Source organism: Stenella coeruleoalba, assembly GCF_951394435.1.
Source record: "Stenella coeruleoalba genome assembly, chromosome: 8".
NCBI classification, from domain to species: Eukaryota; Metazoa; Chordata; class Mammalia; order Artiodactyla; family Delphinidae; genus Stenella; species Stenella coeruleoalba.
The window spans coordinates 84,079,946-84,098,342 of NC_137154.1; the positions used below are offsets into that span (position 1 = coordinate 84,079,946).

At 37.8% G+C, this 18,397-nt stretch overlaps 1 pseudogene across 1 annotated transcript in view; it reads right to left on the bottom strand.

Moving 5' to 3' along the window:
• Positions 1-941: 941 nt before the first annotated feature.
• LOC307190431 (centrosomal protein of 78 kDa-like) overlaps positions 942-18,397 on the bottom strand; it is a 30,928-nt pseudogene continuing 13,472 nt past the window's right edge. Inside the window, exons 2-7 of the transcript in view lie at positions 14,668-14,806; positions 4,796-4,873; positions 3,414-3,580; positions 2,421-2,591; positions 2,051-2,098; positions 942-1,505 (exon numbers count right to left, since the gene is read on the bottom strand). The product of the transcript in view is annotated as a centrosomal protein of 78 kDa-like (transcript). The remainder of the gene's footprint in view (positions 1,506-2,050; positions 2,099-2,420; positions 2,592-3,413; positions 3,581-4,795; positions 4,874-14,667; positions 14,807-18,397) is intronic.

An 18,397-nucleotide genomic window follows, 5' to 3' on the forward strand; every position in this document is an offset into this window, starting at 1 on the left:
ACTATATGTCAATAAAAAATAAAAATTTTAAAAACTGCCATAAAAATAATCACATAAGGGAGACTTCCCTGGTGGTCCAGTGGTTAAGACTTCACTTTCCAATGGAGGGGGTGAGGGTTCGATCCCTGGTCAGGGAGCTAGGATCCCACATGCTTGTGGCCAAAAAACCAAAACATAAAACAGAAGCAATACTGTAACAAATTCAATAAAACTTTAAAAATAGTCGACATCAAAAAAAATCTTTAAAAAAATCACATAAATCAGAAACAAATGAAACATAATAAAGTCCACACATTAAAAAAAAAAAAAAAGCATGGGTTCTGGTCACATCCCAGCTTCCCACTTACTTACAGCTGTGTAATTCTGGGCAACTCACATACTGTCTCCTCAGACTCCTCATCTATAAATGGGGATGGTAATAGTTCCCTACCTCATAGTGTTGCTATAATCCATAAACAAAGTTAAGTGCCTTGGTAAATGTTTGATGCTCTCTGGTTATTGTGAATTAAAATATGTCAATGGCTTCTGGCAATATGATTTATAATAGTTTGACATTTAACCAAATGGTAAAACTATTCCATTTATTATTTCCATCTCTTTTTACCCCTTACCCTGTTTTGTTGTTTATGTTTTCTCTCACCACAGAGTGTTAGTTCCAGGAGAGTAAAGGCTTTACATTGTTCACTGCTGAAAGCAATAGCACCCAGAAAAGTACAGTACATATGAAACCCTCAGTAAACACTAGCTGAATGAATGGTGCAAAGTGCCACAAGGAAAAATACACCAAAACTTTCATTATAATAAAAAAGTATAGATAAATCTTTCTCTAATGGCTTCCAGTCAAGTATTTTAAAACACCATATGCTATAATAAAAACATAAGTAATTTATTAAAATTTGAAGGCAAAAGCATAATTTTAAAAGATTTTAAAAGATTTAGACCTATGTTAGGCATGATGGAGTATGGATGCTTTCTTGAAATTCACAGTCAGATCCAAGAGTATCACTTTCAGAATGTTCTAGTAGACTGAGTTTACTTTTAGTTGTCTTTGATGAAACAGTCACTATTCTACTCTCTTTCTTAACAGAAATGTGTTTTTTCTAAGACTCACTTCTAATTGGTTCATTAAGCAAAGACTTATTTTGCCCAATTCCTTTGCTTTTCTGCTTTACAGGTGAGTCAGAGCAGGAATGCAGGTCCTTCCCAGGTTGTTTCTTAGCAGAGTATGTTTTGGTATATTCACCTGCTTTGGTCATTTTCTCTGAAGAAGACCTGCTATTTCTAGATAATTCCTCTTCTTTTCTTTGACTTCCAGTTCCAGAAATGACGTCTGCTGAAGGAGAACATGTTCTAGCAATGAAATCTTCAAAAGACTCCTGCCGCTGCTCTGTGACTGGGACCCCCAGGTTGTCTTTGGAAGTTTCTAAGGCCTCCTGAGTAGAGACTGGGACATGGAAGGAGTCAAGAAGCAAAGGAATCCCAGCATCACCTGTAATTTTCTGAAACTGGAGGGAAAGACAAAAGACAAGGCAAAAATTCAGTGATGAACAAAGACAACCATTAAAAAGTAGAGTTCAAAACTTCAATGTTACTCTGTGATCTTATTATTAACACAGTCAACTGATTATTCAGAAGACTTCAGAGACATTTTTTTTCTAATTATATCTTGCCAAGTGATTCTCAACTTAACCTAGCTATATCCAAGGCTATGTCAGCTACATTTTCAGACTTTGGTGATTGGGGTAGTTATTACCCATTTCCTTTCCCTCACTAAGAATGAAACCCTACTCTGTAAGAAAAATTAATTTCTTTTCTATCCTCCAGGCACATGTAAACAATATATAGTTTGTGACCAGACTGTGTTCTCAAGCTGTCAGTTCCCAAGACCAGTCTGAGATTGGCTGCGGTGGGCAAAGGGGGCTCCAAGTAAGGTGGAGGAAAAGCTGACAGGTTTCCCCTCCCATTCCCATGACCCGGTGAGTCACTATAATATCTTACATATTAGCTATGTCAAGATTACCTTTTAAAAAAATTATATCAGTATGTGTACCTTCATTAGTGTTCCTTCATTGTATGCTGACTGCATACAAATAGAAACCTAGATAAAATATGAACAGAATAGACATTTATACAATTTAAAATTTGGAATATTTTCTGTAATGTTTTCTTTCTTCATTAAGGAGAGTTTGCTTTAACTCATAAATTTTCTAAAGAACTTCCAGTTTTCTTATGTACAACAATACAGTATCATGAAATGGGCCCACATTTACTGATCTCAGATTTGGAGAGGATTCCAGAGTCTTCTAGCTCCCGAGCATGTGAACTATTAGAGACTGACCATTATTATTTTCTCTCTGACTTGGTCATTTCCTTTTTGCTAATCACTCTTAGAATTATTAAGTGCTGTCCTGTCCACTTACTTGGAGATTTTGCGTTTGTACTGGGGCACTCTGTTTGATTCTGATTTTTCTTCTTCAAGTGCCTTCTTTTCTTCTTTAGGTGGACTACTAACAGTAGAATTCATCTGGGGACGACCTAGTAAATGAAAATCTGACTGATCTATACCAGCCATTGTGGCCAGCTGCCCAAGCCTGCACCAAAGGAGGAAAGGAGAAAAGACAAAGGTTATTATAATCACATAAGAGCAGTTTAGATTTCCCCAGACCTACCATCATGAAATACTTCTAAAATCTTAAAAGCCAACATCCTACTCCAGACTACAAGCCTCTCTCTCCCCCAAATTCTCAGCCCTTTCCAGATTCATCATCTAGGAGACATCCCACTGTCTCACTAGCAGCTTCAACATGTACCATGCACCCCGTCCACTGCCTGTCACACCTCCATTCCCACACTTCTTTACCACCTTTCCTCCAGTTTCCAAGAATGTGTTTGTTCCTTCCTTACCAACACAAATTCATTCACTGACAAAACACCACTCCATCAACTACCAATCTCCACTTCCCTCTTTCAGCAAAAGTGCTCCTGGTTGAGAACCACTGACCTATATCTTCCCTGCAGATTAATAATAATTTTTATGTTTAAGACAAAAATAACTTTAATTCAAACTTATCAAACAAGCAAAATAAATGAAAGATAGGAAAATTCTTATCCATTCCCGAATATTTTCAATGAAAACTGCCTTCAATTTAGTCTTTACAAAAAACTATACCCACTAATTACTCTGTCTACAGGTTACTCTTTTATAATGGGCTCCCCACTCTACCAAAGCAGGCTCCCCTATTTGCATTTCTTAAAAAAATTAATTCCTCATTTTAAAATGTCAACTATATTACCTATAATTACACTAAATTTGGCTAAATATGGCTACATAAGTGATGAAAATTGCTCCAGTTCCTCAGCAAACTACCATTATATCACAAAGAGAAGAATGCCATGAAGAGAAATGAACTAACCCAGCATCTTTAAGGATATCTAAGAAAGCATGCAACTTCTGAAAAGAATTCTCAATGCTGCCCAAAGCACCTTCATCATCCAGGATCATGCTTGTCAATGAGTGGGCATGAAGGGCTTCAGACAAAGAGAAATTTATATTTCTTAACTGGGCATTTTCATGTTCCAGCTATAAAAGAAGACTGAAAATGTCTGACATGATTTTTTCTCATTGTCATCAAAAGTAGTCTTGTCTAGTTTCAAGGAACAAAACTAAAACACTCAAAATGTAATTAATCTGTAATTAACCTAACTCTCCACCAGGAAAGACAGAGACCATATCACATAATAACCAAAACCCCCAGGCACCCAACAAAGTTTCCTATATAACACTTAGGTGGTATATAAATAAAAGTTATCGTTTTATTAATGATCTTTCACAAAAGATCACATTTCTAACTGGTTAAATTCATAATGGAGCCTCATTCCACATCAGAAAATTACCTGCTTTAAGTTTCCCTTAAATTAGAAAGTGAATTATAGAATCTGATTTGAACAAAACATATTACAACTCTGCTGAATGTTAAGAATTAACTTTAGTGAGCAAAATATCTAATGCTTACGTTTAAAAGTCCTAAATCATACCCAACCCAATTTATTAAATGTACGATCACCAATATTTTTTTAGGATTCTTGAAAATATTCACTCGCGTGCACTCTTCCCCTTCCACTCATCACCTATGCACTTAAAACCCCCCTATAAGCTCAACTCTAGTATTTCTCAGAAAAGCTGTTATGTTCATGATGCCCCTTTTGCCTTATATAAGCAGGTGCTCAACATTTATTGAATGAGTGTCCGCCAATCCAATGGATGCACTTTGGAAAATTCCTCCCTACGCTCAACCTATGATAAAGTATATTTATATAGAACTTTTTAGATTATGCCCTGCTTTCATGCACATTACCTAATGTAATTCTTATAGTATATAGTTTTATCTTTCATTGCATTTTTACAAGTTTTCCAATATCTTAAATTTATTTAAATGATTCACTTTCCTAATTCATTGCCAGGAGAGTCTCATCATGCCTTTTATGCTACTGTATATACAGTATATGCACAAAAAGTGCTTTCTTTAATCAAAGAATCATGAACAGAAAATAAGCTAATGTCATATGAAAGCACACACACACACACACACACAAAACGAGATTTTCACATTTTTAAAAACATGCTTTCTGGAATATAGATCATATGATCACTAAATACCAGTAAATGCAAAAGTCCATATGACACAACCAATTTGCAACATATTACAGTTTTAAAGTTTACAAACTATGTGTATATGGCTTAAAATCAAATCAAAATAAAACCAAAACACTCTCAAAAGTATAAGAAATTGTTTACCTCATTGACTCATTTATCAGCCTTAACTCTTATTACTCTTTCCTCCTTTAACTGCTTTAGGCACTCCTCCAGTTTTTCCTAAACAGAGTAAATATTATAACTAATTCGTAGTATAATATCTAAAAGCCTTTCCAGCTATAGGTCTTATCAGGATTTAGGGGCAGAGCCAGAAGTGAACTCAGATTTTAGTCTGCTACTGGTAATATCATACCATGCTAGTGAAATGAATTATCAAAATCTATCAAATTAGCATAGTAAAGATTTATTTAAATTCCACTTTTTCCAACATAAATTTGTGGCAACCTACCATAAAAGGCATATGCGTATAACATAGCAAGTCAGAAATAAATAGTTAAGGCCAAGAAAGAAAAATTCTATTTTTATTTGTGGGTCTCTTTATAGTAGGAAGTCCTATTAATGAACATGCTTAACATACCTGAATTGCATAATTGCAGATTCAAAAGCATTTTTTTTTAAAGTAATCACTTTTAAAGCAATTTACAGTCGAGCTCTGTTCTTGGAGTTCCCTGGGCATTAAATAGTCTAATCATCAAAACCCTAAGAGGGGGCTTCCCTGGTGTCGCAGTGGTTAAGAATCTGCCTGCCAGTGCAGGGAACACGGGTTCGAGCCCTAGTCCGGGAAGATCCCACGTGCCCGGAGCAACTAAGCCCGTGTGCCACGACTACTGAACCTACGCTCTAGAGCCCCTGTGTCACAACCACTGAGCCCACGTGCCACAACTACTGAGCCTACGTGCCACAACTACTGAAGCCTGCGCGCCTAGAGCCTGTGCTCTGCAACAAGAGAAACCACTTCAATAAGAAGCCCGCACACCACTACGAAGAGTAGCCCCTGCTCGACGCAACTAGAGAAAGCCCGTGAGCAGCATCAAACACCCAGCGCAGCCAAAAATAAATAAATAGGGCTTCCCTGGTGGCGCAGTGGTTGAGAGTCCGCCTGCTGATGCAGGGGACACGGGTTCGTGCCCCGGTCCGGGAAGATCCCACATGCTGCGGAGTGGCTGGGCCCGTGAGCCATGGCCGCTAAGCCTGCATGTCCGGAGCCTGTGCTCTGCAACGGGAGAGGCCACAACAGTGAGAGGCCCGTTTACTGAAAATAAATAAATAAATAAATAAATAAAATTAATTTATTTAAAAAACAAAAAACCTTACGAGGAAAGAACAATCACTAACTCCATGTTATTTTACAGATGAGGGAAACAGAGGCAGAGAAGTAGAGTAAGTAGAGCAGCACAGCCAAGGTCACACCACTAAGTAGCAGAGCCACACTGTGGACTCAGGAAGCTGGGTGCCATTCCTGTTCACAGAGGTGGTAGTCTTCCCATTCACCAAGATCAATAAAATAAAATGAACACTGATAAACTCTCTCAGGAGTTTTAGGAACTAAGACACTTCAGTCCTTGAAGTGGGGACACTGCTTGCAATGGGCAGAATTCTAACAGAGCCCCTAAGACTCCTACTTACTGAAGTACACAAACCTTCCACTTATCCAATCAAACCCTAAATCTGGGTGCTGCAGTGAAGGGATTTTGCAGATGGAATTAAGATTCAAAATCAGTTGATTTTTTAAGATAGGGAGATTATTCTAGGTGGATGTGACCTACTCAGGCACCCCATGAAAAGGACCTGAACTCTTCCTGAATTGAAGTACAAAAGGGAGGGAGACTCTCCATTGCTGGCTCTGAAGAAGTCCAATGCTGTGGCAGGGAAGGCAAGCGAGAGGCCTCTAGGACCTGAGACTGCCCCCCGACTGACAGCCAGCAAGGAAATGGGGACCTCTCTCCTGCAACTGCAGAATCTGAATTATGCCAACAAACCAAAGAAGCTTGGAGGCATTCTTTCCCAGAGCCTCTGGATGCTAACACAGCCAGACTGACATCTTGATTTCAGCTCTGTGACCCACACAAACTATGGTGAACATCCAACATTTGGGGCTCAATGTTTACACTTAAATTTCACGTGCTTTAACACTCTCAGGAGGGAACCACGTGTTTCAGTGTGTATCTGAGCAGGAAACCCAGTCACGCTGTGCCTGGACTTCTGACCTGCAGAACTGTGAGCTAGTCAAGTAGGTATTGTTTTCAGTCAGTAAGAGTGTAGTAAAAGAATTAATATTCTACTCAACCTCCAGGTTCATGAACAAAATAAATGATTGTCATTGTTTTAGGCCGCTGTTTCGGGGTGGTTTCTTATGCAGCAATAAACAATCAGAATACCTATACTTATGAAAACAGTACGGTATATTTATACATTTTAACTGCTTTGAACAATCACTTAAAGAATGAGGAACTCTGTTATATGCCATCATTGGGATAGGAGCTGGTATCACTTTCTGGAGAGTAGCTTTTGGTACCTAACAACAATCCTACATCAGGGGTTTACCCTAAGGAAATCAAAGATGTGGGCAAAGATTTATCTACCAACATGATGTCATAAGATTGTTTATAACCAAACCCTAGAAGAAAGCTAAGAGCCTCCAAATTGAGATTGTTTAAACAAAAATAGCTCACCATATGAAGGAATGCGCTATGAAGCCACTAAGAAAAGAATGACAACAGGTCTCAACCAGAGTTAATGAATGGGCTTCAGGAGTTCTACATTCAAAATATATCTGTGCATTCTTCCTGGGAGATGATGCATAAGCTTAATCAAATTCTTTGATGTAGAAGAGTATTTAGTGACATGGTAAAATATTTTTGATACTTTTTTAAGACAAAAGAGCAGATTAGGTGTGTGTACATGCAGAGGTGGCTTTTATTTCCTTCAAGAAGTTGTTCATTGTTTTCAAACATTTGCTCAATGAACATATATTTTTATATTCAGAACATGTTTAAAAAATTGAGAGTCTAAGAACTTCAAATTCTTTAATGTTTCATTACTAAAGCCAGTCAAGTTTTCAATGGGGAAAAGGGGAAAAAAATTGCAAAATTCCTCTACTTTTAATATAATGATTTAATCAATCTTCTAAAACAGATTTCAAAGAAATTCTAAACAAATAAGCAAACAAACAAAGCCCTCACCACAGTCAGAGGAAAGTAGACTAAAATTCCTGACTGGTTCTAAATAGCACATCAAAGTGCAGTTACATGAAATAGTTTCTCCCTCTAATGGAGGGAATTAGAACACAGTGTTAAATTTTTGTGAGAAAGTGTACCCTCTTCCTACAAAGTATTAATAATTCATGTCCCTTACATGGAAATATGACACCAAAAAAGTTAGAAAGTAAAATTGCTTGATATTCTATTACTTAAGTAAGACTAATGATAAGGCTTTGGAATAATTTTCCTTCCTGTCATCTGCTCTCCTTCCTCCCTCTGTACACTGGCTAGGGTGATTTTTCTGGGACAAAGCTCCCATTATATTGGATATCAAATTTTATGTTCACCTTTTCTCCATTTAACATTGAAATCAATTATTTGTCATAATCAAGGGATTCATAACCTTGATTTTTTGTGTGTGTGTGGGCTACAAAATATTCCACTGAGTGGGTTTACTGGTTAACCATGTTACGCATTTAAATTCTTTCCAACTTTTCAATATTATAAGACAAAATAACCGTTTTTATGCATGAAGGTTTTTTTCCATATTGAGAATAACGTTCTTACAATAAATCTATAAAAATGAGTTTGAGGTCAAAGCAAATGAACATTTTTAAGGCTCTGAGGTACCTATCTCCAAACTTCTTTCCAAAAGATTTCTGAGATTTTATACTGCCATCAGCGATGTATCACTTGATATATAACCTCTACTATAACTGTTGGCTTACTTCCTCATTTAGAGTGCAAGTTATTTGAAGATAGGCGGTGTATTTTATTAAGTGTTTATCCCCAGCACCTGTGCCTAGCACAACGTAGATGGTCAATAAATAATTGCTTAATAAGGAAAATCCCTGCCAATACAGGAAGTACGTGTGTGAAAGACAGACAGTGTGTTTTTCTCTAACTGGATAGATGAAAACTTGTCATCTTCTTTAATGTGCAATTTTTTGCTTATAATTAGTAATTAAATTTCTCTTTTAGATTATATTGTAAAAATTCAGATTCTCTGAGGTAAATGAGTCTGGCACTACCCATTAGCTATATAACCTTGGACAAGTTCTATAACTCTAGGCCTCAACTTCCTCATCTATAAAATGGAGATAAGCTTCCATATCACAGAGCTCTTGTGAGGATTACGTGAGTTAAAACACATATAAAATTAGAAGAGTGCTTGGTGCACAGCATATGTTCAATTAATGCTGAATGAATGAACATGTGAACGCAAGCAGTAGTGAAGGGCTTAAAATGAAATAGTCCCATCCCACTCCCACATCCAGCACTCAAGAAGCAACCGATTCTTTACTTAGTTTTTTTTTTGTTTTTTTTTTTGCGGTATGCGGGGCCTCTCACTGTTGAGGCCTCTCCCGTTGCGAAGCACAGGCTCCGGACGCAGGCTCAGCGGCCATGGCCCACGGGCCCAGCCGCTCCGCGGCATGTGGGATCCTCCCGGACCGGGGCACGAACCCGTGTCCCCTGCATTGGCAGGTGGACTCTCAACCACTGCACCACCAGGTAAGCCCTACTCAGGTTTTTAATTGTAAAATACAATATGCGTACTGAGAAGTGCATAGAACAAAACTGTCAGTGTAACAACTAAAAAGAGAATACTTACTTAACCAATACTCGAATCTGAAAGTATTGATACTTGTCAGCATCTCAAAAACCCCCCATATCCTTTTCTCATCACAATCTCCTTCCCTCTTCCCGGTTAAACACCATCCTCATTTCTCCACAATCATTTCCTTTAACCTGCATGCATGCCTAACAAAAGAGTTCAGTTTTGTCAACATCTAACTTTATGTAGAGAATCATAGTTTATGAAGTCTTTTCTATCTTATTTCTTTCACTCAACATTCGTTTAAAAAATTCATCCACATTGCTGCCTGTTGCTCTAGTTCATTCAATTTTATTGCTTGATAGTTTTCCCACTGTACGAATACACATAATTTATTTAATTTTTGACTCTTGATGGACATCTGGTTTGTTTTCGGTTTGTGCTAATGCAAATCATGGACAGGAATCCTGCTGTACCGGTTATTCTGGTGCATTTACACAGGGCGGGGGTGAGGGCTGCTGGGTCACAGGCTATTTATGTACCTTCAGTTGATGGAGAGTGCTAAATGCTTTCCAAAGTAGTTGTGTCGATTTATACTCCAGTATAAGCAGGGTAGAAGATTCCCATAGTACTCCAGGTCTACAATACCTGATACTACCAGACTTTAGGTATTTGTCAATCTGATTGGCATGTAGTTTCGTTGGTTTGGACTCACTTTTCTCTTATTACATAATGAAGTTGTACACTTTCCTGTGTTTACTGGCTGTTTGGATTTCCTTTTTTATGAGGTTTACGTCAACTATTGGTATTTTTTATTCTTATTTTATTATTCTTATTTATTTTTGGCCGTTTTGGGTCTTCATTGCTGTGTGCAGGCTTTCTCTAGTTGCAGCGAGTGGGGGCTACTCTTCATTGCAGTGGCTTCTCATGTCGTGGAGCACAGGATCTAGGCACACGGGCTTCAGTAGTTGTGGCACGTGGGCTCAGTAGTTGTGGCTCGCAGGCTCTAGAGCACAGGCTCCGTAGTTGTGGCGCATGGGCTTTGTTGCTCCACTGCATGTGGGATCATCCCGGACCAGGGCTCGAACCCGTGTCCCCTGCCTTGGCAGGCAGATTCTTAACCACTGCACCACCAGGGAGGTCCAACTATTGTTAGTTTGAATTCTTCCCCATTTCCAGGTGATACTCTTATAGGACTATTTTCTGACTAAATTTGAGGCATTATCTGTTCACTTTCTAATTTACTAAGTAAGGGTTTAGTTCCTTTACACTCTTTCCTATGTCCACACTACTCAGTAAAGTTATGTCATCATTAGTTATTCCACTGCTCATGATCTCTTTGACTTGTAGTGATATACTTAAAAACTTAAATTGTTGATCAACTATAAACTCTCTCAATGTCATGCTTTGTAAAATGAGGACATTCATACCATTTTGCCTTTTTTCTACCTCTTGTCTACCTTCCAAACCTAGCTTTTACGTTGTCAAAGCTGAAATTTATATTCTGTTCTATGTGCAGTTAAGTCTTCTGTTATTTGAGAGTCAGTAGGGAGTAAGGTTTAAGAGAACAGGCAGAGAGCCTAAACTCAAAGCCTCAATCCAACCCTAAATTACGTACAGCCTGAGCAAGTTCCTTCTCTGTCTTAGCTTCCTTTTCTCAAAAGTGGGAATGATATTAGCACCAACCTCATAAGGCTATTCAGAGGGTTAAATGAGTTAATATATGCAAAAACACTTAGAGCCTAATATATACTTAGTACATACTGGTACACAATGCATTTCAGTACATACCAAGTTAATGCAAATACATACTAAGTATAGTTTATGTTAGTTATTTGCTATTACATGCAAGTTGACAATAAAAGCTGCAAACCAAGACAGTATTGCCATTATTACAATTAAATTAATATTGCCCACTGCAGATGTACTGTGTCTCTGTGTATAAACTACACCTCGTTCCATACTGTGTCAGTGTCACTGCCCTTGTGCAGGGTGACCACATACCCTAAGCCTCCTTGGGCTGTTCCAGTTTATACATGTTGTCCTGATGTTACAGCATTAGAGCGCCTCCTTATACTATTGAAGTGTAAGGAGTTTGGACAAGTTCTGGTTTGGACAACAAATTAGATAGGTGGTCATTACCCCTGTGTGTCACTGAAAAGGGGGACATCTATAGAGTGAAGTTCAAGTGGATTCTCCTCTTCCTCATCAATAGTAGGTTAAAAATCAACCATAGTTTAGTTTGCTTCATGTTTATGTCAGTATAGCCTTTTCTCCTCTGGAGTTCAAGTTCCTTCTCCTCTTCCTCTCCCTCCTCCCTTCCAACTGTGCCTAGTACCTAGTAAGTACAATATGCCTCAAGGTGTTTTTAAGCTCTCAATCACACAGTCAATAGAAGCCTCTCCAATATAGACTAGCTGCTCTCTGCACTGAGTCCCCTATTACCTTCCTTCTTGGTTTATTGCCTCATTTTGCTCGATTATTTCTATAAATAGCTTAAGATGTAGCACAGGAGGTAAATTTTTCAAATTTCTTTCTGTACAAAATATCTTATTCAGCCTCCGCTTATGACTGATAGTTTCGCTGGATACAAAACCCTAGGGTGAAAATTATGTGCTGGAAAAACGTTGGAGGTATCTTTCTAACGCCTTCCAGGATTCATGGTGCTGATGACAACTATGATAAAGTCAGATTTTAACTCTTTTTTTAGGTGACCAGTATTTTTCTCTCTGGAATGGATGTATCCTCTCAGTATTTTATTCGATTTTAATTTATTTTTTCAGTATTTTAAAGTTTCACAATGAAGGGTGCCTAGGTATGTCTATTCTTGTTCACCTTGCTCAAAACTTGAGTAACTATTTTAAATCTGAGGCCTGATGTCCACTTTCAGCTGTGGGGAATTTTCTTGCCCTTTTGACAGCTTCCCTCCATTTTTTTTTTCTGGGTCTGGAGTTTCTAATAGTAACATGTTGGATCTCCCAGATGCAGCCTCTCTAACATATTTCTATCATATTTTCCATTGTGTCTTTCTTTTTTATATACTGAGAAATTTTTAATATTCCTACTGAATTTATTTCAGCAACCATATTTTCATTTCCAAGAGATCTCTCTTGTTTCTGACCATTCTCTTTTTAATTAACACCCTAGTCTTATTTTATAGTTGCTAGCTCTTTTAAACCTCTCTCAGGATACTAATTAAGGTATTTTCTTAAATTATTTTGTTCCCAAAATTGTCCCCGGTCCTACCAGGATATGTTTTCACTCTTTTTCCCCTCTCTCATGTTGTAAGCTTTACTCAACTATCAGGCAAATGACAGTTATTTCCTATTTAAGAATGAGCACAGAAAGCTCCCTGAAGTCAACGATTGATTGGCTTCTTATGCAGGAAGAAGCAGGGAGTAACTGTAATAGGATCCCCCCAAACACAATTTTCTAGGGTGTAAAAACTCATACTAGCTGCCCTAGTTCTCGCCAGTTTCACTGTTTTCAAAATGAAATCATCTCGGGCTTCCCTGGTGGGACAGTGGTTGAGAGTCCGCCTGCCGATGCAGGGGACACGGGTTTGTGCCCCGGTCCGGGAAGATCCCACATGCCGCGGAGCGGCTGGGCCCGTGAGCCATGGCCGCTGAGCCTGCGCGTCCGGAGCCTGTGCCCCGCAACAGGAGAGGCCACAACAGTGAGAGGCCCGCGTACCGGGGGAAAAAAAAAAAAAAAAAAGAAATCATCTCATTTCAGGAGAGTGAGGGCGGGGCTGGGAGTCCACTCCTCTAAACACAACCCTTCAATGAGCTCCCCTATTTCAGTCACATTTTAACTAACTCCACCCTCTCTCCTACATGCACATCTGAGCATGGGGATACTTCTGCAGGGGGGATCAGAATCCTCCTCAGTTGCAGGTGGTCCCTGTGCATAATTCTAGGTGATGCTTTTCCTCTGTTCTACTGCTTCAGTTTCACTCTCTTCCACTTGTCTCCATCTTTCAAAACTATGTTGAAATCTCTTGATTGTTGTGGGCTTATATACTTAAACACTTTGATACCATCATTGTAGTGTATTGTCAAAACAGAGAAGAGCTGCAAGGGTTCTCAGTGCATTCTGAATCTGCTATTCTGTGGTCCCAGTGTTTAAACTTCTTGGTCTTCCCCAGTGTATATCATTGTTTTTAGAAATACAATCTCCTGGTCTACTCGTGAAGGAAATGAATACAACGCATCTAAAATGACAAGGAATGCAGGTTAGATGCTCTAGGGTCTTGTCGTACTCTGCCATTTACTAATAAACCACTTATGTGCTACAAATTGTAGGTGCTCATTTATAAAATGAAAGGGGGTAACTCTACATGAACTATAGATTTCTCCTACTCTAACATTTCATAATTTTCTAAGTTTTTTCTTAAAATTTCTCTATATTATCATTAATTTTAATTAAAAAAATAAAAATCTAACTTTCTCTTTTGAACATCAAAGAGTAATTCCCATAGTCCTACAATAATGGGATAATTAGTTCTGAAACCTGTCACGTTTCATGTTTCATACGAAAATAAAATCATGTTAAATAATTTTTAAAAATTAAACATGGACTTTGTAGCACAAAGACAAGGTCCCTCCCAAATGATGTTCCTTTATTTACTAGAAATATTCAGCTCTGCTTTAAAGTTGAAATAAAATAAATATATTATTTTTGAGGTGCAAAAATTTCTTATGAAAATCAATTTTTCTTTTCTGTCCATACAAACAAAAGTATGGAATGACATTAGAGGTCAGGTTTATTTGGTAATGTAATGTAGCTTCTTGATATTTTTTATTTTAGGAAAGGAGAATATCAACATCGAAACTTTTTTCAACTTTACTTTTTTTTAAAATGAGGCCCTTTTTTCCTCTTATAAAAAGAGAGTTCAACTAGAACTGTCAATTTTCTCATCTGTAAAACAAGAGCACTGAATCAGCTGACCATTCAGAACTCAATATTCATTCAGAACTCAATTTCTTTACCTTATGATCACTAAGGTTCTCCCTAAATCTAATATACTAAGGTTCTAAGGAAAGGAAAATATATTATTACCGACATGTTTTGATTTTTATTTCTTAGAGTTCAAATGTCCACCATTCACCTTGGTCTAAGCTTTAGGGAACCATTCAAGGGGATACAATGCAGATGGGAGGAGAAAACAGAACCCTCACACAAGCTGTGCTGTGTTGCAATCAGGCTTCCGTTTGAAAAATAATCTTCTCTATAGCTTTAAAGTGATAACTTTGTACCGGCAGTGCTTCTTGTTTCAAACTGATTTTCTCTGGCTCTTCCTGAACACTTTCTGAGGAATCATTGACCGCTTTGATTTCTGAGGAGGAAGGACTCTCTACTGTCACAATCACAGGAAATTCTGACGGACCTGAGTGTCTGAAGAAGAAGATAGGAAATCACAAAGTTGTTACACTAAAGTGCAAAGAAAGAAGACAAGATTGTACAAAAGATAACACAGCCAGATACCAAATATCCAAATATTAGAGGACGTTTAATAAAAGTGATCTGAGGTATCATTATTCATAAATGTCTCTCACTGCTCCTTAGTCTAAAACAGGCAATGAGTAAGTAAAAGTACAGTAACTTATTTTTGCTATGTTACTGTACAGACCTCTGTTGTACATGGTTAGGATTAGTAATGGGAATTGCCCATATTATTTTATGAAGTTTCTTTCACAGAAGCCAAGTGAAGATCCAAGGTAAACACTTTTTCTCAGTATACTGCAAATGAAAATTTTATTTTTCACTATCAGGCAAAAACTGGAAGAAAATGTAGTTTTTTGGAAGAAAATACATCAGTAAAGGAATAAAGAATAAGATAAAGAATAAGAAGAATAATCAGAAAGTCAATATATCTAAGCTGTGTATAACAGATGTTAGAATTTAAAAAAATAAATCACATAACCATGACAAATAACATACAAGGGAACTCCCATAAGGTTAACAGCTGATTTTTCAGCAGAAATTCTACAAGCCAGAAGGGAGTGGCATGATATACTTAAAGTGATGAAAGGGAAGAACCTACAACCAAGATTACCCTACCTGGCAAGGATCTCATTCAGATTTGATGGAGAAATCAAAAGCTTTACAGACAAGCAAAAGCTAAGAGAATTCAGCACCACCAAAGCAGCTCTGCAACAAATGCTAAAAGAACTTCTCTAAGTGGGAAACACAAGAGAAGAAAAGGACCTACAAAAACAAACCCAAAACAATTAAGAAAATGGTCATAGGAACATACATATCGATAATTACCTTAAACATGAATGGATTAAATGCTCCAACCAAAAGTTGCAGGCTTGCTGAATGGATACAAAAACAAGATCCATATATATGTTGTCTACAAGAGACCCACTTCAGACCTAGGGACACATACAGACTGAAAGTGAGGGGATGGAAAAAGATATTCCATGCAAATGGAAATCATAAGAAAACTGGAGTAGCAATACTCATATCAGATAAAATAGACTTTAAAATAAAGAATGTTGGGCTTCCCTGGTAGTGAAGTGGTTGAGAGTCCACCTGCTGATGCAGGGGACATTGGTTCGTGCCCCGGTCTGGGAAGATCCCACATGCCATGGAGTGGCTAGGCCCGTGAGCCATGCCCGCTGATCCTGTGCGTCCGGAGCCTGTGCTCCGCAATGGGAGAGGCCACAACAGTGAGAGGCCCACGAACTGCAAAAAAAAAAAAAAAAAAAAAAAATAGAATGTTACAAGAGACAAGGAAGGACACTACATAATGATCAAGGGATCAATCCAAGAAGAAGACATAACAATTATAAATATATATTCACCCAACATAGGAGCACCTCAATACATAAGACAACTGCTAACAGCTATAAAGGAGGAAACCGACAGTAACACAGTAATAGCGGGGGACTTTAACACCTCACTTACACCAATGGACAAATCATCCAAAATGAAAATAAATAAGGAAACAGAAGCTTTAAATGACACAATGGACCAGATAGATTTAATTGATATTTATAGGACATTCCATCCAAAAACAGCAGATTACACTTTCTTCTCAAGTGCACAGGGAACATTATCCAGGATAGATCACATCTTGGGTCACAAATCAAGCCTCAGTAAATTTAAGAAAATTGAAATCATATCAAGCATCTTTTCTAACCACAACGCTACGAGATTAGAAATGAATTGCAGGGAAAAAAACGTAAAAAATACAAACACATGGAGGCTAAACAATACGTTACTAAATAAACAAGAAATCACTGAAGAAATCAAAGAGGAAATCAAAAAATAACTAGAGACAAATGACAATGAAAACACAGCGATCCAAAACCTATGGGATGCAGCAAAAGAAGTTCTAAGAGGGCACTTTATAGCTATACAAGCCTACCTCAAGAAACAAGAAAAATCTCAAATAAACAATTTAACCTTACACCTAAAGGAACTAGAGAAAGAAGAACAAACAAAACCCAAAGTTAGAAGAAGGAAAGAAATCATAAAGATCAGAGCAGAAATAAGTGAAATAGAAACAAAGAAAACAATACCAAAGATCAATAAAACTAAAAGCTGATACTTTGAGAAGATAAACAAAATTGATAAACCATTAGCCAGACTCATCAAGAAAAAGAGGGAGAGGGCTCAAATCGATAAAATTAGAAATGAAAAAGGAGAAGTTACAACTGACACCACAGAAATACAAAGCATCTTAAGAGACTACTACAAGCAACTCTATGCCAAAAAAATGGACAACCTGGAAGAAATGGACAAATTCTTAGAAAGGTATAACCTTCCAAGACTGAACCAAGAAGAAATAGAAAATATGAACAGACCAATCACAAGTAATGAAATTGAAACGGTGATTAAAAATCTTCCAACAAACAAAAGTCCAGGACCAGATGGCTTCAAGGTGAATTCTATCAAACATTTAGAGAAGAGTTAACACCCATCCTTCTCAGACTCTTCCAGAAAATTTCAGAGGAAGGAACACTCCTAAACTCATTCTATGAGGCCACCATCACCCTGACACCAAAACCAGACAAAGATACTACAAAAAAAGAAAATTACAACAGATTGCCAACAAACACACAAAAGAATGCTCAACATCATTAATCATTAGAGAAATGCAACTCAAAACTACAATGTGATATCATCTCACACCGGTCAGAATGGCCATCAAAAAAATCTAGAAACAATAAATGCTGGAGAGGGTGTGGAGAAATGGGAACCCTCATACACTTATACTCAAACCTTATACACAATATAAATTGATAAAACCACTATGGAGAACAGTATGGAGGTTCCTTAAAAAACTAAAAATAGAACTACCATACACTCAGCAATCCCAATACAGGGCATATACCCTGAGAAAACCATAATTCAAAAAGAGTCACGTACCACAATGTTCATTGCAGCTCTATCTACAATAGCCAGGACAAGAAAGCAACCTAAGTGTCCATCGACAGATGAATGGATAAAAAAGATGCGGCACATATATATACAATGGAATATTACTCAGCCATAAAAAGAAACGAAATTGAGTTATTTTTTGTGAGGTGGATGGACCTAGAGTGTGTCAAACAGAGCGAAGTAAGTCAGAAAGAGAAAAACAAATACCACACCCTAACACATATATATGGAATCTAAAAAAAAAAAAAAAAGGTCATGAAGAACCTAGGGACAAGATGGGAATAAAGACGCAGACCTACTAGAGAATGAACTTGAGGACACAGGGAGGGAGAAGGGTAAGCTGGGACAAAGTGTGGGAGTGGTACTGTAAATATGGACATATATACACTGCCAAATGTAAAATAGATAGCTAGTGGGAAGCAGTCGCATAACACATGGAGATCAGCTCGGTGCTTTGTGACCAGCTAGAAGGGTGGGATAGGGAGGGTGGGAGGGAGGGAGATGCAAGAAAGAAGAGATACTGGGATATATGTATATGTATAACTGATTCACTTTGTTATAAAGCAGAAACTAACACACCATTGTTAAGCAATT